The sequence below is a fragment of the Coregonus lavaretus genome (genome assembly GCF_964263955.1).
Source record: "Coregonus lavaretus genome assembly, chromosome: 11".
NCBI lineage: Eukaryota > Metazoa > Chordata > Actinopteri > Salmoniformes > Salmonidae > Coregonus > Coregonus lavaretus.
In genome coordinates this window covers 50265179-50289359 of record NC_139998.1, presented here as the reverse complement: position 1 = coordinate 50289359, position 24181 = coordinate 50265179, and the positions used below count along the sequence as shown (strand labels likewise).

Below are 24181 nucleotides of genomic sequence, written 5' to 3'. Positions count from 1 at the left end.
CTGAAGTTTGCCAATGAACATCTGAATGATTCAGAGGAGAACTGGGTGAAAGTGTTGTGGTCAGATGAGACCAAAATCGAGCTCTTTGGCATCAACTCAACTCGCTGTGTTTGGAGGAGGAGGAATGATGCCTATGACCCCAAGAACACCATCCCCACCGTCAAACATGGAGGTGGAAACATTATGCTTTGGGGGTGTTTTTCTGCTAAGGGGACAGGACAACTTCACAGCATCAAAGGGACGATGGACGGGGCCATGTACCGTCAAATCTTGTGTGAGAACCTCCTTCCCTCAGCCAGGGCATTGAAAATGGGTTGTGGATGGGTATTCCAGCATGACAATGACCCAAAACACACGGCCAAACAACAAAGGAGTGGCTCAAGAAGAAGCACATTAAGGTCCTGGAGTGGCCTAGCCAGTCTCCAGACCTTAATCCCATAGAGAATCTGTGGAGGGAGCTGAAGGTTCGAGTTGCCAAACGTCAGCCTCGAAACCTTAATGACTTGGAGAAGATATGCAAAGAGGAGTGGGACAAAATCCCTCCTGAGATGTGTGCAAACCTGGTGGACAACTACAAGAAACGTCTGACCTCTGTGATTGCCAACAAGGGTTTTGCCACCAAGTACTAAGTCATGTTTTGCAGAGGGGTCAAATACTTATTTCCCTCATTAAAATGCAAATCAATTTATAACATTTTTGACATGTGTTTTTCTGGATTTCTTTGTTGTTATTCTGTCACTCACTGTTCAAATAAACCTACCATTAAAATTATAGACTGATCATGTCTTTGTCAGTGGGCAAATGTACAAAATCAGCAGGGGATCAAATACTTTTTTCCCCTCACTGTATATACGGTCTATACTTGGCATGTAGGTTTCTCACTTATGGATGGCACAAATTGTGATATGGGGAGGGGAATGGGAAGGGTCTATGCAAATTTAAAACGGTAGTATTTACTATAGTTAAAAAAGTGTAGTGTTTTTGCGGACACTACTGTAGCATTTACTAGTGTTGTTTTTGCGGATAATACTGTAGTATTTACTATAGTATTCTACAACATTCTATAGTAAGTACTACACAGTTTACTTAGAATTCTATAGTAAGTACTGTGGTATTCTATAGTAAACGGTAGTATTGTTTCATGTGGGAAGGCATTGCAAATGCACATGTTCGAAGAGGCAAAGGAATGTCCTGTTTGCGCGATCTAATCTAGCAGCTGAGATCACCGGTGCATTTTGTTCACCTGGAACCTTCAAGGACACCGATAACAACCACACTGCAAGGGGGATATCAGGTTAAACCGCTATTGTCTCGACTCCATGTGTGATTATGAGAACATTCCTGAGAAATCTGACACGCAGGCCTTCGAACTTTAATGCGCATGACATGTCACATTATGGATGCAATAGGTGAAAACCTCAAGGAAAAGCCTGCAACTAAGGCAGAGGTTGGCAATTACGAAAACACCATTTATTCTGTGTTTAAGGCAGAAAAGCCAAGCATCATGGGCGACTACAGGTGATATAGGGCAAAGTTCATTGTATGCAGATCTACAGCGCACCGGCAGGGCGTTTCCTGGTTGTCGAGTGAGTGCTCACGTGTCGGTATGATTGTCGTTTCCATGCCAATTTATATCAAAGACCAAGCATTTCAGAAAGCTCTTACACAAATAGCTGTAGTTCCTTTGGAACCCAAGAACAAGGCGAGTCGGCAGGTGTGCCTCATAACGGACATGAGCACCATCATTTCTGTGGTGACGACACACATCGCCGTGCCTCTAACTCGGGCTGATTCAGACATCAATCGTCTGTCTTGATCTGAGGAGAAACACTTGCACATTAATAGATCATATGAACATTATGACAAATGTTATAAATCTATTGGTAGTGATAATCTAATGGTCCTTAGTGTGAGTGTAGCACCGGAGAATGTTGCTGTGCACTCATGCGAGGAAGATGTGCAAATTTACATTTTAATGCATTTTTTGAATCCTTTTGAGAGGCCACTTGGCTCAGTCTCTGGAAACGAAAATATACAAAATGTTTTGGCATCTTGTGTACATTTCAGACTCAAAGACCAAACAAAAAAGAATGTTTAGGCCTATGCTGTCGTACCCCTCTACTTTGACAAAAAATATATTCAAGATAACCCGCAAGACAACATTCCCTAAAACTCCCTATCTGCTCAAAAGCAAGTGTGTATAACCCTGAACAGACATTAAAAATCTCACTGAAGAACTGGATTTTACTGAATGGAATTCACCACCAGAGATCTGAGTATGGCGCACAGAGGGGCAGTTTTGTATTGACAATCTTTCTAATCAAAAACCTGAACGCCTCTGTGTGTGCATGTAAATGTGTAGTGTCAGGGGCTAGTCGTGTGACTAAGAGGGGCCTCACCAGACACAGGAGAACACAACACAATAGTTTCAATCCACATCCGAAGGCACCAAGGAAAGAGACACACCAGTGAGGAGGAATGAAACCTGTCCAATAGCCATAGTGGAGATATCCAATGATATCTGAGGGACTAGAGAAACCACATTCTTCTGTCAGAGACCAGAAAAGACCAGAGAAGGTGGACAGGCCCATAAACCTAATGAGTGCGGAATATTCAGGATATTTATTTTTACCCTTTTGGCTTCTTGGACGTTTCTATAAATTCATCTAGACTAAAGCAAACAACCACAACTACAAAAAGGGCTAGGAAAATCTCGGTCAGGACATTAATTACAACCTTTAGCAAAACCAAACCATCCAACAGAATCTAGTAGTTCAACTTGACTGAGAGGTACAGCAGCAGAGGACTGTGACACTGGTCATATTTGTTTGATTCACTATAAAATTATGTTGTGGGATAACAGTAGTCCTTCAGTTCTGATCTAACAGCGCCATCACTTCAATCTGGCCACCTCACGCTATTGAAATGCCTCAAGAGTCCAGACATACCAATCACATGAGCTCACTACAAACACATTTAAACTCCACGGTGACATTGTAACAAAGCATTCTGACCGCTACTGTAAAGACTTCCAGGAGAATTTCCTCATGGTGTTGTGACTGCTAAGTCAGCGATAATCATTCTACCAGCAGACAAGGTGCCATTTCTCATCACCCTGACCAGAGAGTCAAAGTCCAAGAAACGCCATATAGGCATAGCGAACTGTAAATGGATAGACAGATGAAGCCGATTAATTTAGCCCTTTTTGGTATTCCAGTCCTCTAACACTGAACCCAGAACAAAATTGTGACAATGGTAATAGGTGGAAATAAATCTTGGTTCAGGAATAACTCTTCAAATCGACGATTAAGTGCCTCTTTTATGACTTGCAGGGAAGAGTAGCACACTGGAAAGGGTGGGGGAAATGCATGTGTTATGGGAAGCCTGTCAATTAATCATAGGGATGTAAAAAAGGAGTCTCGCTCAAAGGGTTAGAGTTAATGATGAACGAAATGACAGAGGGGGAAAAAACATCCACAGGAAGAGAGGGAGGAGCCAATTAGAACAAACACACAGTGCAGCTTATGTTTAAAGGTCTAATGCAGCTGTTTTTATCTCAATATCAATTCATTTCTGGTTAACAATTAATTAAGTTACTGTGATTGTTTTCAATTATAGAATGGTCAAAAAGAAACAAAAATAGCTTCTTAGCAAAGAAGAATTTCTCAAGCAAGAATTTTGCTAGGGCTGTCTGGGAGTGGACTGATTGGGGGGGGGGGGGGGGGAACTGAAAACTAGCAGTTATTGGCAGAGAGGTTTGAAACTCTTTCTTATTGGTCTATTAACTAATTTACTCCATCCCACCAAAACAGGCTGAAATGTACTTTCACTAAAAGAGCATTATCATAATTTTCACAATTTCAAAGTATTATTCCAACCTCAGTGTGGACATATAAAACACAGGAAAATCACATTTTTGATGGTACTGGGCCTTTAACAGAAGTGTTGGCAGGGCTGCTCTACCTATTGTACGCACACACACACACACACACACACACACACACACACTGGGTTTTCAAAGTCCAAACAACGTCCGTGTGTTAACCCCAGCTTGTTAGACACAGAATATAGACGTTCCCTGAGGAGATAACGTAGACATCAGACCTAAAACCCACTTAGGGAAACAAACCCAAACCATTGTCTCAACATGTGTGCCAAAATTAGAGAAAGGGGGAGAAGAGGTTAGGGTTAGTTTCCTGGGTACTCCATCTGGTGCTAAGTGAGCAGACTTACCTCGTCTTTGATGTGGTTTATTTCTTGTTCACCTCAGAGCGGGACCAATGGATGCCAGTGTGGACACCAAATCCTGTTCACCGCAGAGCACAGCTAGCTTGCTCCTTTTGGTGAGAAGCGCCAGGATAGCAGTCGAGGAGCGCAAAAGAGAGGGACAGAGAGAAATTGAGGAGTGAGTGAGAGACAGAGCAAACTGATAAAGTGTGACTGGTACTGCTGTCCTCCCCACCCGCTGTGACGCACACACACAGTGAATGAATAACTAGTTCAGAAAGAGAGAGCGAGGCAGAGAGAGAAGGAGAGCAAAGGAAGGAGGGAGGGAGGGAGGGAGGGAGGGAGGGAGGGAGGGAGGGAGGGAGGGAGGGAGGGAGGGAGGGAGGGAGGGAGGGAGGGAGGGAGGGAGCAGTGTATGTGTGTCAGCGTAAGTGCAAGCCGGGTGGTTAAGAGAGTGAGAATGAGAGGAAGCTGGCCTCGTATTTCAACCGGCGGTGTGAAAATTCTCAAAATAAAGGAAAGGTAGGTGACTGGACGTTTTGTGACCGCAGCCCTGGTCTGACAGGAGTTGCCCCCTTCCTCTCACAGAGCTAAACACAGCAGACTATGGCATCATCCTGCAGGTTTCTCTCCTAGGGGGTGGGCTGATAATATTATTCTCAGGCACAGCGGGGAGAAATCAGTGGCGACTCTGTTATCATGAAGGGGGGCCGTTGTTGTGCCGCTAGAGTCTCTTTCCCCAGCCAACACCACGAAAGCAAAGCTAACATCCATTTCACCCTCCATCTGGACTGGAAGTCAGTCATTACCAAAATAAACTCCATAATGACACTTACAAAACAATCAATAATAGGGGCTTTCCAAAATGTAATAAATAAATAAAAATTGCTCAAACAACATGGAATACTTCCTCTGGAGACTGAACACCATAACGTATAATTATACTGCTCAAGGCTGGTTGATCAATCTGATAACATAGATGCAGCCCTTATGGCTCCTACAGGAAGACAGTGACTTACTGGCAAATACGTAAACATATTGTAAGTGCTGCTTGCTCTCACTCATATGAAATCACAGAGTCTGATCTCCCTACTAAGCCCAATTTTTAAAGAAGGAACAGATAGAGATCATCTTTAACGCTATGTAGTTATGACGCTCACTCTCCCTCTAGAACAAACACGTGCAGCACACACACTCACGTCTTGGCGTACATGTCCTGGGACATACAGAACAATTAGGTGGGAGTCGGACACACCCTTTATTATATTAACAGGTTAAGAAGCCTGCTAATTCCTTCCTGCTTTTAGCTCTCAGATCCTTTGTGGTGTGAAACATTTGCCAAACAAGCCACCACTCATTGAGAGCGAAGGACACTCGTCAAGTACTGCTCTAATCTTTTATCTAACATCCATCTACTGAAATTAGGTACTTAGCGGTGACTAAAACCTACAAGAGTGCATCACAAATGGCACCCTAGTCCAATCAACTGTTAATAGTTGTGCAGATGTACTGGTCTGGCCTCTTCATTTTTATCTGTGGACAGAGATGGGTTTACCTGTTGCTCTGTCCCAAGGGATATGATTTGATTAGATTTCTTAGGATCCCCATTAGCCGACGCCAATGGTGACAGCTAGTCTTACTGGGGTCCGACACATAACGAAAAATACATTACAGACAAAAGAGCGTGTGTGTCAGTTGGCTATGCAAACAATTTGGAATTTCCAACACATTCATGTTTCTTATAAAAACAAGCAGTGATTCAGTCAGTCTTTCTTCAACTCTTAGCCAAGAGAGACTGGCACGCATAGTATTAATATTAGCCCTCTGATTACAATGAAGTGCCGCTATTTTTCTGGGCCAGCTGCAGCTTAACTAGGTATTTCTTTGCAGCACTTGACCATATGACTGGACAATAATCAAGATAAAACTAGAGCCTGCAGGACTTGCTTTGTGGAGTGTGGTGTCAAAAAAGCAGAGCATCCCTTTTTTACGGACATACCTCTCCCCATCTTTACAACCATTGAATCTACACTATGACAAAAGTATGTGGACACTCGAACATCTCATTCCAAAATCATGGGCATTAATATGGAGTTGGTCCCCCCTTTGCTGCTATAACAGCCTCCACTCTTCTGAGAAGGCTTTCCACTAGATGTTGAAACATTGCTGCGGGGACTTGCTTCCATTCAGCCACAAGCGCATTAGTGAGGTCGGGCACTGATGTTGGGCAATTAAGCCTGGCTCGCAGTCGGCGTTCCAATTCATCCCAAAGGTGTTAGATGGGGTTGAGGTCAGGATTCTGTGCAGGCCAGTCAAGTTCTTCCACACCGATCTCGACAAACCATTTCTCTATGGACCTCGCTTTGTGTACGGGGGCATTGTCATGCTGAAACAGGAAAGGGCCTTCCCAAACTGTTACCAGAAAGTTGGAAGCACAGAATCGTCTAGAATGTCATTGTATGTTGTAGCGTTAAGATTTCCCTTCACTGGAACTAAGGGGCCTAGCCCAAACCATGAAAAAAAAGTATTATTCATTATTCCTCCTCCACCAAACTTCACAGTTGGCACTATGCATACACACAGGTAGCGTTCTCCTGGCATCTGCCAAACCCAGATTAGTCTGTCGGACTGCCAGATGGTGAAGCATGATTTATCACTCCAGAGAACACGTTTACACTGTTCCAGAGTCCAATGGAGGCGAGCTTTAAACCACTCCAGCCGACGCTAGGCATTGCGCATGATGATCTTAGGCTGTGTGCAGCTGAACGGCCATGGAAACCTAATTCATGAAGCTCCCGACGAACAGTTCTTGTGCCGACGTTGCTTCCAGAGGCAGTTTGGAACTCGGTAGTGAGTGTTGCAACCGAGGACAGACGATTTTTACGCGATACACGCTTCAGCACTCGGCGGTCCCGTTCTGTGAGCTTGTGTGGCCTACCACTTCGCGGCTGAGCCGTTGTTGCTCCTAGACGTTTCCATTTCACAATAAAAGCACTTACAGTTGACCGTGGCAGCTCTAGCAGGGCAGAAATTTGACGAACTTACTTACTTTTTTTTATCAAATCAAATTTTATTGGTCACATACACCTATTTAGCAGATGTTATTGCGGGTGTAGTGAAATGCTTATGTTCCTAGCTCCAACAGTGCAGTAGTTTCTAACAATTCACAACAATACACAAATCTGAAAGTAAAAGAATGGAATTAAGAAATATATAAATCAATCAAATTTTGTCACATGCGCCGAATACAACAAGTGTAGACCTTACAGTGAAATGCTTACTTACAGGCCCTTAACCAACAATGCAGTTTTAAGAAAGAATACTATATTAAATAATACAAAATAAAAGTAACAAATAATTAAAGATCAGCAGTAAAAATAACAATTGCGAGGCTATACACAGGGGGTACTTGTACCAAGTCAATGTGCGGGGGCACCGGTTAGTCAGGGTAATATGTACATGTAGGTAGAGTTATTAAAGTGACTATGCATACATCATAAACAGAGAAGGGGGGGGGGGGGGGGGCAATGCAAATAGTCTGGGTAGCCATTTGATTAGATGTTCAGGAGTCTTATGGCTTGGGGGTAGAAGCTGTTTAGAAGCCTCTTGGACATAGACTTGGCGCTCCGGTACCGCTTGCCATGAGGTAGCAGAGAGAACAGTTATTACTAGGGTGGCTGGAGTCTTTGACAATCCTTAGGGCCTTCCTCTGACACTGCCTGGTATAGAGGTCCTGGATGGCAGGAAGCTTGGCCCGAGTGACGTACTGGGCGTTACGCACTACCCTCTGTAGTGCCTTGCAGTCGTAGGCCGAGCAGTTGCCATACCAGGAAGTGATGCAACCAGTCTGGATGCTCTCGTTGCTGCAGCTGTATAATCTTTTGAGGATCTGAGGACCCATGCCAAATCTTTTCAGTCTCCTTAGGGGGAATAGGTTTTGTCGTGCCCTCTTCACGACTGTCTTGGTGTGCTTGGACCATGTTAGTTTATTGGTGATGTGGACACCAAGGAACTTGAAGCTCTCAACCTGATCCACTATAGCCCCGTCAATGAGAATGGGGGCGTGCTCGGTCCTCTTCTTTTTCCTTTAGTCCACAATCATCTCCTTTGTCTTGATCGCGTTGAGGGAGAGGTTGTTGTCCTGGCACCACACGACCAGGTCTCTGACCTCCTCCCTATAGGCTGTCTCGTCGTTGTCGGTGATCAGGCCTAACACTGTTGTGTCATCGGCAAACTTAATGATGGTGTTGGAGTCGTGCCTGGCCTTGTGAATGTTGACCTGTTTAAAGGTCTTACTCACATCGGCTACGGAGAGCGTGAGCACACAGTCATTCAGAACAGCTGATGCTCTCATGCATGTTTCAATGTTACTTGCCTCGAAGCGAGCGTAGAAGTAATTTAGCTCGTCTGGTATGCTTGGGTCACTGGGCAGCTCGCGGCTGTGCTTCCATTTCAAGTCTGTAATAGTTTGCAAGCCCTGCCACATCAGACGAGCGTCGGATCCGGTGTATTACGATTCGATATTAGGACGAGTAATGTCGGAGTGGCATTGACTAAAATACAGTATATAGACATGAGATGAGTAAAGCAGTATGTAAACATTATTAAAGTGGCCAGTGATTCCATGTATACATAGTGTATACAGTGCATTCGGAAAGTATTCAGACAATTCTCAATCTACACACAATACCCCATAAAGACAAAGCAAGAACAGGTTTAGAAATGTTTGCAAATAAAATAAATAAAACTGAAATACCTTTAAATAAGTATTCAGACCCTTTGCTATGAGACTCGAAATTCTGCTCAGGTGCATCCGGTTTCCATTGATAATCCTTGAGATGTTTCTACAACTTGGAGTCCACCTGTGGTAAATTCAATTGATTGGACATGATTTGGAAAAGCACACACACCTGTCTATATACTGATATACTGCATACTGATAAACAGCGCCGGAAGAAGATGGCTGCCGTTTTACAGCCCTCTAACCAATTGTACTACTATGTGTGTTTTTCCGCGTTATTTGTAATTTATTTTGTACATAATGTTTCTGCCATCGTCTCTTATAACCAAAGAGAGCTTCTGGATATCAGGACAGCGATTACTCACCTCGCGTTGGACGAAGACTTTTTCTTCAACGAGGCGTTCGCGAAGGATATTCTACAGACTCCCGACAAGGCCCAGATCCCCCTCATTCGCGTGAGGAAGAGACGGAGATATCGTGGACGCAGATCCGGGTGCCTTGTAAGGATCCGACGGCGAACGAGTAAACTGCCTCTCCCATCAATCCTATTAGCCAATGTTCAATCTTTTGAGAATAAAATTGACGATTTAAGATTACGGTTATCCTACCAACGGGACATTAAAAACTGTAATATCTTATGTTTCACGGAGTCGTGGCTGAACGACAACAATGACAACATTCAGCTAGCAGGCTATACGCTACATCGGCAGGACAGAACGGCAGGCTCCGGTAAGACGAGGGGTGGCGGTCTCTGTATATTTGTAAACAACAGCTGGTGCACAAAATCAAATACTAAGGAAGTCTCGAGGTTTTGCTCGCCTGAGGTAGAGTATCTTATGATAAGCTGTAGACCACACTATTTACCAAGAGAGTTTTCATCTATATTTTTCATAGCTGTCTATTTACCACCACAAACCAATGCTGGCATTAAGATTGCACTGAATGAGTTGTACAAGGCCATTAATCAACAGGAAAACGCTCATCCAGATGCAGCGCTCCTAGTAGCCGGGGACTTTAATGCAGGGAAACTTAAATCCGTTCTACCTCATTTCTACCAGCATGTTAAATGTGCAACCAGAGGGGAAAAAACTCTAGACCACCTTTACTCCACACACAGAGACGCATACAAAGCTCTCCCTCGCCCTCCATTTGGCAAATCTGACCATAACTCTATCCTCCTGATTCCTGCTTATAAGCAAAAACTGAAGCAGGAAGCACCAGTGATTCGGCTAATAAAAACGTGGTCAGATGACGCAGATGCTAAGCTACAGGACTGTTTTGCTAGCACAGACTGGAACATGTTCCGGGATTCTTCAGACAGCATTGAGGAGTACACCACATCAGTCACTGGCTTCATCAATAAGTGCATCGATGATGTCGTCCCCACAGTGACCGTACGTACATACCCCAACCAGAAGCCATGGATTACAGGAAACATCCGCACTGAGCTAAAGGGTAGAGCTGCCGCTTTCAAGGAACGGGACTCTAACCCGGACGCTTATAAGAAATCCCGCTATGACCTCCGACGAACCATCAAACAGGCAAAGAGTCAATACAGGTCTAAGATTGAATCATACTACACTGGCTCTGACGCTCGTCGGATGTGGCAGGGCTTGAAAACTATTACAGACTACAAAGGGAAGCACAGCCGCGAGCTGCCCAGTGACACAAGCCTACCAGACGAGCTAAACCACTTCTATGCTCGCTTCGAGGCAAGCAACACTGAAGCATGCATGAGAGCACCAGCTGTTCCGGACGACTATGTGATCACGCTCTCCGTAGCCGATGTGAGTAAGACTTTTAAGCAGGTCAACATTCACAAGGCCGCAGGGCCAGACGGATTACCAGGACGTGTACTCCGAGCATGTGCTGACCAACTGGCAAGTGTCTTCACTGACATTTTCAACATGTCCCTGACTGAGTCTGTAATACCAACATGTTTCAAGCAGACCACCATAGTCCCCGTGCCCAAGAACTCTAAGATAAATGACTACCGACCCGTAGCACTGACGTCTGTAGCCATGAAGTGCTTTGAAAGACTGGTCATGGCTCACATCAACAGCATAATCCCAGAAACCTTAGACCCACTCCAATTTGCATACCGCCCCAACAGATCCACAGATGATGCAATCTCTATCGCACTCCACACTGCCCTTTCCCACCTGGACAAGAGGAACACCTACGTGATAATGCTATTCATTGACTACAGCTCAGCATTCAACACCATAGTGCCCTCTAAGCTCATCACTAAGCTAAGGATCCTGGGACTAAACACCTCCCTCTGCAACTGGATCCTGGACTTCCTGACGGGCCGCCCCCAGGTGGTAAGGGTAGGTAACAACACATCTGCCACACTGATCCTCAACACGGGGGCCCCTCAGGGGTGCGTGCTCAGTCCCCTCCTGTACTCTCTGTTCACCCATGACTGCATGGCCAGGCACGACTCCAACACCATCATTAAGTTTGCCGACGACACAACAGTGGTAGGCCTGATCACCGACAACGATGAGACAGCCTATAGGGAGGAGGTCAGAGATCTGGCCGTGTGGTGCCAGGACAACAACCTCTCCCTCAACGTGACCAAGACAAAGGAGATGATTGTGGACTACAGGAAAAAAAAGAGGACTGAGCACGCCCCCATTCTCATCGACGGGGCTGTAGTGGAACAGGTTGAGAGCTTCAAGTTCCTTGGTGTCCACATCACCAACGAACTATCATGGTCCAAACACACCAAGACAGTCGTGAAGAGGGCACGACAAAGCCTATTCCCCCTCAGGAGACTAAAAAGATTTGGCATGGGTCCTCAGATCCTCAAAAAATTCTACAGCTGCACCATCGAGAGCATCCTGACTGGTTGCATCACCGCCTGGTATGGCAACTGCTTGGCCTCTGACCGCAAGGCACTACAGAGGGTAGTGCGTACGGCCCAGTACATCACTGGGGCAAAGCTCCCTGCTATCCAGGACCTCTATACCAGGCGGTGTCAGAGGAAGGCCCTCAAAATTGTCAAAGACTCCAGCCACCCTAGTCATAGACTGTTCTCTCTGCTACCGCACGGCAAGCGGTACCGGAGTGCCAAGTCTAGGTCCAAAAGACTTCTCAACAGCTTCTACCCCCAAGCCATAAGACTCCTGAACAGCTAATCATGGCTACCCGGACTATTTGCACTGCCCCCCCACCCCATCCTTTTTACGCTGCTGCTACTCTGTTAAAGTATTTATGCATAGTCACTTTAACTCTACCCACATGTACATATTACCTCAACTAGCCGGTGCCCCCGCACATTGACTATGCAACGGTACCCCCCTGTATATATAGCCTCCCTACTGTCACTTTATTTTACTGTATATATAGCCTCCCTACTGTCACTTTATTTTACTTCTGCTCTTTTTTTCTCTCAACACTTTTTTGTTGTTGTTTTATTCTTACTTTTTTGTTTAAAATAAATGCACTGTTGGTTAAGGGCTGTAAGTAAGCATTTCACTGTAATGTCTGCACCTGTTGTATTCGGCGCATGTGACCAATAAAATTTGATTTGATTTGATTTGATTTATAAGGGCCCACAGTTGACAGTGCATGTCTTAGCAAAAACCAAGCCATGAGGTCGAAGGAATTGTCCGTAGAGCTCAGAGACAGGAGTGTGTCGAGGCACAGATCTGGGGAAGGGTACTAAAACAATTATGCAGCATTGAAGGTCCCCAAGAACAGTGGCAACCCATCATTCTTAAATGGAAGAAGTTTGGAACCACCAAGACTCTTCCTAGAGCTGGCCGCCCAGCCAAACTGAGCAATCGGGGGAGAAGGGTCTTGGTCAGGGAGGTGACCAAGAACCCGATGGTCACTCTGACAGAGCTCCATAGTTTCTCTGTGGAGATGGGAGAACCTTCCAGAAGGACAACCATCTCTGCACCACTCCACCAATCAGGCCTTTATGGTAGAGTGGCCAGAAGGAAGCCACTCCTCAGTAAAAAGGCACACGACAGCCCGCTTGGAGTTTGCCAAAAGGCACCTAAAGGATTCTCTGGTCTGATGAAACCAAGATTAAACCCTTTGGTCTGAATATCAAGCGCACGTCTGGAGGAAACCTGGCACCATCCCTACGGTGAAGCATGGTGGCGGCAGCATCATGCTGTGGGGATGTTTTTCAGCGGCAAGGACTGGGAGACTAGTCAGGATCGAGGGAAAGTTGAATGGCGCCAAGTACAGAGAGATCCTTGATGAAAACCTGCTCCAGAGCGCTCAGGACCACAGACTGGGGTGAAGGTTAATCTTACAACAGGACAACGACCCCAAGCACACAGCCAAGACCACGCAGGAGTGGCTTCGGGACAAGTCTCTAAATGTCCTTGAGTGGCCCAGTCAGAGCCCAGACTTGAACCCGATCGAACATCTCTGGAGAGACCTGAAAATAGCTATGCAGCGACGCTCCCCATCCAACCTGACAGAGCTTGAGAGGATCTGCAGAGAATAATGGGGAAAAACTACCCAAATACAGGTGTGCCAAGCTTGTAGTGTCATACCCAAGAAGACTCGAGGCTGTAATCGCTGCCAAAGGTGCTTCAACAAAGTACTGAGTAAAGGGTCTGAATACTTACGTAAATGTGATAGTTTTTTATTTTTAATACATTTGCAAACATTTCTAAAAACAATTTTTTTGTCATTATGGGTTATTGTGTGTAGATTCAATTGTTTTTTTCCCCCCCTCATTAATCCATTTTAGAATAAGGCTGTAACGTAACAAAATGTGGAAAAAGTCAAGGGGTCTGAATACTTTCCAAATGCACTGTAGGTTTTGACCATGACAATTTACAATCTAAGGTAACACCAAGTAATTTAGTCTCCTCAACTTGTTAAACAGCCACACCATTCATTACCAGATTCCGCTGAGGTCTAGAACTTAGGGAAACAAATACAATGCTCTTAGTTTTAGAGATGTTCAGGACCAGTTTATTACTGGCCACCCATTCCAAAACAGACTGCAACTCTTTGTTAAGGGTTTCAATGACCTTATTAGCTGTGGTTGCTGATGCATACAGTGGGGAAAAAAAGTATTTAGTCAGCCACCAATTGTGAAAGTTCTCCCACTTAAAAAGATGAGAGAGGCCTATAATTTTCATCATAGGTACACGTCAACTATGACAAAAAAATTGAGAAGAAAAAAAATCCAGAAAATCACATTGTAGGATTTTTAATGAATTTATTTGCAAATTATGGTGGAAAATAAGTATTTGGTCACCTACAAAAAAGCAAGATTTCTGGCTCTCACAGACCTGTAACTTCTTCTTTAAGAGGCTCCTCTGTCCTCCACTCGTTACCTGTATTTATGGCACCTGTTTGAACTTGTTATCAGTATAAAAGACACCTGTTCACAACCTCAAACAGTCACACTCCAAACTCCACTATGGCCAAGACCAAAGAGCTGTCAAAGGACACCAGAAACAAAATTATAGACCTGCACGAGGCTGGGAAGAATGAATCTGCAATAGGTAAGCAGCTTGGTTTGAAGAAATCAACTGTGGGAGCAATTATTAGGAAATGGAAGACATACAAGACCACTGATAATCTCCCTCGATCTGGGGCTCCACGCAAGATCTCACCCCGTGGGGTCAAAATGATCACAAGAACGGTGAGCAAAAATCCCAGAACCACACGGGGGGACCTAGTGAATGACCTGCAGAGAGCTGGGACCAAAGTAACAAAGCCTACCATCAGTAACACACTACGCCGCCAGGGACTCAAATCCTGCAGTGCCAGACGTGTCCCTCTGCTTAAGCCAGTACATGTCCAGGCCCGTCTGAAGTTTGCTAGAGTGCATTTGGATGATCCAGAAGAGGATTGGGAGAATGTCATATGGTCAGATGAAACCAAAATATAACTTTTTGGTAAAAACTCAACTCGTCGTGTTTGGAGGACAAAGAATGCTGAGTTGCATCCAAAGAACACCATACCTACTGTGAAGCATGGGGGTGGAAACATCATGCTTTGGGGCTGTTTTTCTGCAAAGGGACCAGGACGACTGATCCGTGTAAAGGAAAGAATGAATGGGGCCATGTATCGTGAGATTTTGAGTGAAAACCTCCTTCCATCAGCAAGGGCATTGAAGATGAAACGTGGCTGGGTCTTTCAGCTCGACAATGATCCCAAACACACCACCCGGGCAACAAAGGAGTGGCTTCGTAAGAAGCATTTCAAGGTCCTGGAGTGGCCTAGCCAGGCTCCAGATCTCAACCCCATAGAAAATCTTTGGAGGGAGTTGAAAGTCCGTGTTGCCCAGCGACAGCCCCAAAACATCACTGCTCTAGAGGAGATCTGCATGGAGGAATTGGCCAAAATACCAGCAACAGTGTGTGAAAACCTTGTAAAGACTTACAGAAAACGTTTGACCTGTGTCATTGCCAACAAAGGGTATATAACAAAGTATTGAGAAACGTTTGTTATTGACCAAATACTTATTTTCCACCATAATTTGCAAATACATTTATTAAAAATCCTACAATGTGATTTTCTGGATTTTTTTTTCTCATTTTGTCTGTCATAGTTGACGTGTACCTATGATGAAAATTACAGGCCTCTCTCGTCTTTTTAAGTGGGAGAACTTGCACAATTGTTGGCTGACTAAATACTTTTCCCCCCCACTGTATATGGTTGAATCATCAGCATACATGGACACACATGCTTTGTTTAATGCCAGTGGCAGGTCATTGGTAAAAATAGAAAAGAGTAGAGGGCCTAGACAGCTGCCCTGCGGCACATCACACTTCACATGTTTGACATTAGAGAAGCTTCCATTAAAGAAAACCCTCTGAGTTCTATTAGATAGGTTGAAAAGCCATAACACAGAAGTTTTCAACAACAGGTTATGGTCAATAATATCAAAGGCTGCACTGAAATCTAACAGTACAGCTCCCACAATCTTCTTTTAATCAATTTATTTTAACCAATCATCTGTGTCAGTGCAGTACATGTTGAGTGCCCTTCTCTAGAAGCATGCTAAAGTCTGTTGTTAATTTGTTTACAGAGAAATAGCATTGTAATTGGTCAAACACCATTTTTTCCCAACAGTATACTAAGAGCTAGCAGCAAGCTGATAGGTCTGCTATTAGAATCAGTAAAGGCCGCTTTACCACTCTTGGGTAGCGGAATTACCTTGGTTTCCCTCCAGGCCTGAGGACAAAGACTTTCCTCTAGGCTCAGATTAAAGATATGACAGATAGGACTTCTCACAGAAACCAATTCATGTCACAATTTTTCCACCAACTCTTTCCCTGGTTTCCACTACTCTTGCTCAACAAAAAATATCTGTCTCATTAACATTTTTGAAGTCATTCCAAAGAAATTATTTTGAGGTAGAGAGGCGTTGTACCCAAGTCACCCTACAATTGACCGGTGTTACATTTAGCCCCACTCTCGAGTTGACACATATTTAGGAGTTGAGAAATAAATGGAGTAGGAATGGAAAGCTGGGATTCCCCTCTTTTTAACAAAAGCCATTAAAACTGCTGTTTTCGCAGTTGTGCATTGACTGCTTGTCAGAATGCATGTTTCCCTCCTTATGCCACATAACATGAATGCACCACGAGAGGAATATTTATCTAGCATAGAACACAACAAGCCGACTAGGTAAATATATAAGCTATTCTACTATGGGGTCGTTAGATTTTTCTATGAATTACTTGTTTTGTTTGCAGAGGAAAAGTACATGTGGAATGTTCTACCATCTTCAAAATGCGCCTCACCAGAAATATTTTTCATGTTCCATATTTTTTAGGGTTTCATGGCGGCAATGGCCAATGAGCCTGTCATAGAGGACGTAAGCAATGTCCCCACGCACTCTGGCAGCTTTCATGGCTGGGATAAGTTCTTTCCTCTTCTGGTGCACAGCTTCAGGATAGTCCTCGTTGAGGAAGATGTGCGTTCCTCTCAAGTTCTTGGCTCTTTCCAGAACAGCTACCTTGTCCTTGAACCTCAGGAACTTCACCATCGGCCTGGGCCTGTCACCTGGGCCGGTGGTGGGTTTTCCAGTCCTGTGGGTGCGCACCACCTCAATCTTCCTGTGGTCCATCTTCAGTTTCTCTGAGATAATTTCCCTCACTTTGTCCTCAGACTCCGTCCAGGTCTCATGTGGAGATTCTGCAATTGTCTCATGTGGAGATTCTGCAATTCCATCCACAACAATGTTGTTTCGCCTTGATTGTCCCTCGAGATAATCTGATTTCTCCATCATTGTTATCATGGATTCACATACAGAACAGATGTCCTCTCTCAATTACTTACAGATTGCTGTCATCTGGCCGTTCTCCTGTTTAAACTCATTGAGCTGACCCTGGGAGAACTACAAACTGTTCTTCAGGTCCTGGAACTCTGGTCAGGTCGTCCATTCTTTTGTTAGTTGAACCAACAGTATTTGAACACAACACTTGAAGCTACAGTATTTTCTTGTTGTTGTAACAACTGCTTGTAGAACTCTTTTTGTTCGTTTAAAAGATCCTTCACCTGTGATAGAGACACACCACTGTCCTCAACGGTACTCCCGCCGGCTTTGGGGGAGTGGGGTAGAGGGAATAAGGGTGGCAGCTCTCTCCATCTTAGTCCCTCCCCTGCGATACCAAAACACACCTCACAAGAAAATACATCTCCTTGTCATCCTTCTGTGGCTGTGTTATTAAAAATGGTGAGTAATCACACAAACAAGCTAGAACGGTAATTAGGTTTGTTTCCACAGCAGCTGGAATTCTCTCTCTGAAGTCAAACCCAGGTTTACAGATTAATGATAAGGTACAGCTTGGAAGTGTAATACACATCTAAAAGAGCTCTCATCCAAATTATGCCAGTGAGTGACTGAATGGGAGCAACAACAAAACAAACATCAATGCATGAGTAAAGAGGATAAAAGTGGGAGAGTTCTGAGGGAAAACCTAGTTGCACAAAAATAGTCCAGTTTCATATCAACATTCTACATTTGCATTTATCATTCTAGGGTAGGCCTCCCAGAAAACCACAGCCTCCAATTTACCAGTAACATTCAATTTAGAGTTGGCAATTTTGCACAGTTTGGAATGTGTAACCAGAGGCGTCATGCCCATAGGGGGCACGTTCCCCCCCTTCAGATTTGTCCTGTATAACTAAAATGTGCTGAATAAGACTCACATTCCTGTCAATCTTTTACCCATATTTTAGCAGAGATGCAGAGAAGCATATTTCGTTTCTTTAAACAAAGATCCACCAGTCAGGAGGATACAGACAGCTGAAGAGGTATGCTTAGATATGCAGAAAAAAGTACATATTTTTGACATAGAATTAAGCATAATGATTATGGCTCTAGATTGCAGGAAAAAGCTGTTTCAGGTGTTTGAGAGAACCCCCCCCACAATTCTCCAACTTCAGGACAGTGGCCTAGACCCCCTCCGGACCACCCCCCAGCCATCCTCATATACTTTGATTGATTGGAACACACCTGATTGGCCTCATACCACAATGCTGTATGACTGCCAGCATAAACTGCAGCATTAACTCACACGGCCCTAACACATCTGGACAAGAGGAACACCTATGTGAGAATGCTGTTCATTGACTACAGTTCAGCATTCAACACTAACGTTTCCTCCAAGCTTGACGCCAAGCTCAGAGCCCCTAGTCTGGACACCACCCTCTGCAACTGGATCCTGGACTTCCTGACGGTCAGACCGCAGGCTGTGAGGATTGGCAACAACACCTCCTCCACACTGACTCTTAACCCAGGGGCCACCCAGGGGTGTGTCCTCAGTCCTCTGCTGTACTCCCTGTTCACCCACGACTGCGTGGCTTTGCACGACACCAACTCCATCATCAAGTTTGCTGACGACACCACGGTTGTAGGCCTGATAACCAACAACGATGAGTCAGCCTACAGGGAGGAGGTAAGTGAACTGGCATGACAACCGCTACCTCAACGTCAGCAAAACAAAGGAGTTGATTGTTGACTTCAGGAAGCATAGGAGGGAACCCCGAGCCACATCAATGGGACTGAAGTAGAGAGAGTCACAAGTTAAGTTCCTCGGAGTCCACATCACCGAGGACTTGTCATGGACCAACAACACCACCATCCTTGTCAAGAGGGAGCAACAGCATCCCTACTTCCTAAGGCGGCTGAAGAAATATGGCATTGCACCCCGGGTCCTCTCCAAATACTACCGCTGCACCATCGAGAGCGTCCTGACAGGTTGCATCACGGGAATTGCTCCGTCCACAAGGCTCTCCAGTGGGTGGTGAAGACGGCCCAGTACATTACTGGGACCGTGCTCCCATCCATCCAGGATATCTACTCGAAACAGTGCCTGAGGAAGGGACGCAGCATCATCAAGGACCCCAGCCACAAGCTGTTCTCTCCCTTACCGCCGGGCAGACGGTAACGGAGCACGAGGTCTGATACCAACAGGCTCAGAGACAGTTTCTATGTACAAGCCATCAGACTGCTTAACACTTGAACTGGACTGACCACCTGCTCTGATTCTCCGCACCTTAGCACCCACCCAGACACATCACAACTGCTGCTACCAGACTCTTATTATACTGCTCAGTTTATACACTGCCTCCCATCCCCCCGTTCCCAAAACACATGCAAATATTGTACTATAAATTGGGCCTTCCTGTTTCTACTTATGCTCAAATGTTTATTCTATTCTACTGAACCATTTACTTTATGTTCATATTCTTATCTTTTAATTCTTATTGTTGTTGCATTGTCAAGAAGGAAACTGCAAATAAGCATTTAGTTGGACGGTGTATACCATGCGTATGCCCTACATACGACTAATAAAAACTTGAAACTTGTTTGGTTCTGTTTGGTTTCTAGTGAATAGGCCTACGCCCCAGGTTTGTGTGAGTGAGGTTGTGTCATGTGTCTGTGTGTGTTCTAATGGTTGAATAACAAGTAAGCACATGTCTCCTGGTATTTCCACCCATATGTCGTACTAAGGTGCAACACTACCAAGGCCTTCCCCACTCTCTGAATGGAATGAGCTACAGGCTATGAAATATATAGTAAAATTACCAAGGCAACATGCTGATTTTCTTTCAAAAGAAGCAGTCCTTTCTGAAATTGAATAAAATGGCTGAGCCGTTTACGACATTGCACACCATTCATCTCAATGGTTTGATGGCACATTAAAAGAGATAGATCACTCCAAAATAAGTGGTCTAATGTCAAAATAAGTCAATTTTCCACGACTTCTGTTATGTTGATAAAGCAATATGCCTCAACTCCAAGTGAATAAGAAAGATACCGTCTGAAATTCTAGTATCATTAATAATCTTTCCCATTATTTTGGGATTGAGGAATATACTGGTAGTGGATCAATGAATCAGATGGCATACAGTGGGCTTGGGACTCAATCAACATTAGCCCCTTTTCAGGTCTGTCAGTAGTTACAGAGTAACTGAATGAGAACAAGCATCAAATTAGTATTTTCTTTATTTAAAATCAGCATCAAATCTTTATTTTTTAAATGAATATTTGGCATTTATTTTGTATTACCTAGGCCTATTTGTTTAATTTCTATGGTGGAGGGGGCTTCACCATGACAATTTGTAACTTCGCAACAACAAAAGAAGAAGAAACTAATACATCAAATCAGTTTTACAAAGATTGAGACTTATCTATCCTCTTGTTTTCATGACTGGCTCCTTTTTTCCCCAAGCAATGTGTTGCGTTGACATGTCATAATGGAGTATTGCAGAACACTGTCTGACTTCGCAGTTAAATCCATTTTTTGTCAACTATGAGTATGACACGACATCTCACTGCGCGTTCCACCTTGCCCTGTTGCAGCACTGATGCCATGACAAGCAGCAGAAAGCTGCTGTGACAGAGCACGTGGTGGAGGCTCATCTATAAAACGAAATGCTGTTTGTATCGGTGTTTATCATCCGAGTGGTTCTTTGATACTTTCAACTAAACCTCAGATTATCAGCTCAAATGGCTAGATATACATTTGTTTTATTGTCACTTAGTCCTCCTTGTGATTAGCTTCTAAATAATAACATTATTCAGTTGAATAGTTTATTATTTGATTAAGATCAGGTCAAACTTGCTTTCTTTCAGCTCCTCTTTATGGATATTGTAAATCACAAATACTAGTATACTTTAAAGGTTATTATAGCACTACCACTCCCCTGTAATTATGGAAATTACATGTATTGACTAATAACAGTGGCAGAATTATTACATTTTTACATTTTAGTCATTTAGCAGACGCTCTTATCGAGAGCGACTTAGTTAGTGAGTGCATACATTTTCATACTGGCCCCCCGTGGGAATCGAACCCACAACCCTGCCGTTGCAAACGCCATGCTCTACAAACTGAGCTACAAGGAGGCTACTTACTATGTTGAGGCCTAACATTGGTGTTTCCAGGCAGGGACAACCTATCACGTTCCAGGACAGTGTCTCCACTGCAAGTCACCAGCTTATTTTAGCCTAACTTCAGCACCAGCCACTTTATTTTACAGGAAAGGGAAGTTGAAGCCAGGATGTGGTTTTATAAAACACCCCCAGCAGGGTTCTGTATGAACTCGTTCCATACTAGAGGTTGTTTAGAAAAGCGGAACAGTTTCAATGTCGCCACTCATTGAAATGAATGTGATATTCTGTTATTTTATGATTGTGCAATGGATCAATAGCTTGGTTTTTCGCTTTTGTCTCTATTATCTGTTTAAAAGTTCAAACACTTTACATTGAGCACACGTGTGTACATAAAAAATTAAAATAAAAACATCCCTTCTTTAACCTTATAGCATACTTCTGCACTAAAAATAAAGTACCCTGAAATAAATAATATAAAGAATCTCTCATTCACTACTTTAAACCGCCCTAATAAATGCCAAAATGTTTACTCAACATTGCATAACCTTATCTAACTACTCCATCTGTGGAATGAATCCTTGTCGTACTACAACCCTACTGAAAACACATTACATATTGTAAATGACCACTGGGGTGGGGGAGACAATCATCCATCAAGCCAGCAGAGAGAAGTGTCAGTCAGTCGTTTTCCAAGGTTGTGTAGGAGTACAGCCCCTGGTGACAGCTCTGTCAACTTAGTCACCTTGGTGACCACCTCAAACTAGCATCTGCCTTAAGATAACAACCAAGAGGTAGTATAATAATATATAATAATAAGTACTGATTATTTATCCAACAACACCATTCCACAATTATTACTGAAGTAAATCTTATCAGAACTTCAACATAGGATAATATTACCTGCTTCAGATTACATTTTAAAAAGTGCTCATTACAGAATTATAACTGTTCCAACCAATCAGATGCATATGAAACCTGGCTGAAAGATGTGTACTACCCTCTAAAAGGTGGAAACAGGGAGGAGGGGTAGAGGGTTTGAGTCAGTGGTGCCCAACCAGTGCCCACCCTTGAGAGGGTTGTGCAGTGAACGTGCTCAACCCTCCATTGAAACACAAATATCAATTCATATCAAAATGAAACTAAGGTCTACAACAAAAATTCTAGAATGGTCAGTTTTGAAATGGTAAGAATTTTCCAAATATGTACAGTCTAATCTGTGGAGTTGAGGACCAGTGTACTGTAGTAATCAATGTGAATTTTTATAAAGCCCTTTTTACATCAGCAGATGTCACAAAGTGCTATACAGAAACCCATCCTAAAACCCCAAACGGCAAGCAATGCAGATGTAGAAACACGGTGGCTTGGGAAAACTCCCTAGAAAGGCAGAAACCTAGGAACAAACCTACGAAGGAACCAGGCTTTGAGGGGTGGCCAGTCCCCTTCTGGCTGTGCCGGGTGGAGATTATAACAGTACATGGCCATTAAGGCCAAGATGTTCTCCAAGATGTTCAAACGTTCATAGATGACCAGCAGGGTCAAATAATAATCACAGTGGTTGTAGAGATTGCAACAGGTCAGTCCATCAGGAGAAAATGTCACTTGGCTTTTCATAGCCAGGCATTTAGAGGTTGAAATAGCAGGTGCGGTAGAGAGAGAGTTGAAAGCAGCAGGTCTGGGACAAGGTAGCACGTCCGGTGAACAGATCAGGGTTCCATAGCCGCATGCAGAAGAGTGGAAACTAGAGCAGCAGCACGACCAGGTGGACTGGGGACAGCAAGGAGTCATCAGGCCAGGTACAGTTGAAGTCAGAAGTTTACATACACTTTAGGTTGGTGTCATTAAAACTTGTTTTTCAACCACTCCTCAAATGTCTTGAGTTTTGGTAAATCGGTTAGGACATCTACTTTGTGCATGACACAAGTAATTTTTTCAACAATTGTTTACAGACAGATTATTTCACTTATAATTCACTGCATCACAATTGCAGTGGGTCAGAAGTTTACATACACTAAGTTGACTGTGCCTTTAAAACAGCTTGGAAAATTCCAGAAAATGATGTCATGGTTTTGAAGCTTCTGATAGGCGAATTGACATAATTTGAGTCAATTGGAGGTGTACCTGTAGATGTATTTCAAGGCCTACCTTCAAACTCAGTGCCTCTTTGCTTGACATCATGGGAAAATCAAAAGAAATCAGCCAAGACCTTGTAAACCTCCACAAGTCTGGTTCATCCTTTGGAGCAATTTCCAAACGCCTGAAGGTACCATGTTCATCTGTACAAACAATAGTACGCAAGTATAAACACCATGGGACCACGCAGCCGTCATACCGCTCAGGAAGGAGACGCGTTCTGTCTCCTAGAGATGAACGTACTTTGGTATGAAAAGTGCAAATCAATCCCAAAACAACAGCAAAGGACCGTGTGAAGATGCTGGAGGAAACAGGTACAAAAGTATCTATATCCACAGTAAAACAAGTCCTATATCGACATATCCTGAAAGGCCACTCAGCAAGGAAGAAGCCACTGCTCCAAAACCGCCATAGAAAAGCCAGACTACGGTTTGCAACTGCACATGATCGTACTTTTTGGAGAAATGTCCTCTGGTCTGATGAAACAAAAATAGAACTGTTTGGCCATAATGACCATCGTTATGTTTGGAGGAGAAAGGGGGATGCTTTTGCAAGCCGAACACCATCCCAAACGTGAAGCACGGGGGTGGCAGCATCATGCTGTGGGGGTGCTTTGCTGCAGGAGGGACTGGTGCACTTCACAAAATAGATGGCATCATGAGGAAGGAAAATTAAGAGGATATATTGAAGCAACATCTCAAGACATCAGTCAGGAAGTTAAAGCTTGATCGCAAATGGGTCTT

The 24181-nt window shown here is 44.0% G+C and overlaps 1 protein-coding gene across 1 annotated transcript in view; it reads right to left on the bottom strand.

The window, feature by feature from the left end:
• The window catches only part of LOC311137742 (very long chain fatty acid elongase 1-like), a 37229-nt gene that overhangs the window by 7219 nt on the left and 5829 nt on the right, over window positions 1-24181 (bottom strand). The window contains exon 2 of the mRNA XM_084172315.1: window positions 4234-4337. The gene's annotated coding sequence lies outside the window, so the exon portion shown is untranslated. The remainder of the gene's footprint in view (window positions 1-4233; window positions 4338-24181) is intronic.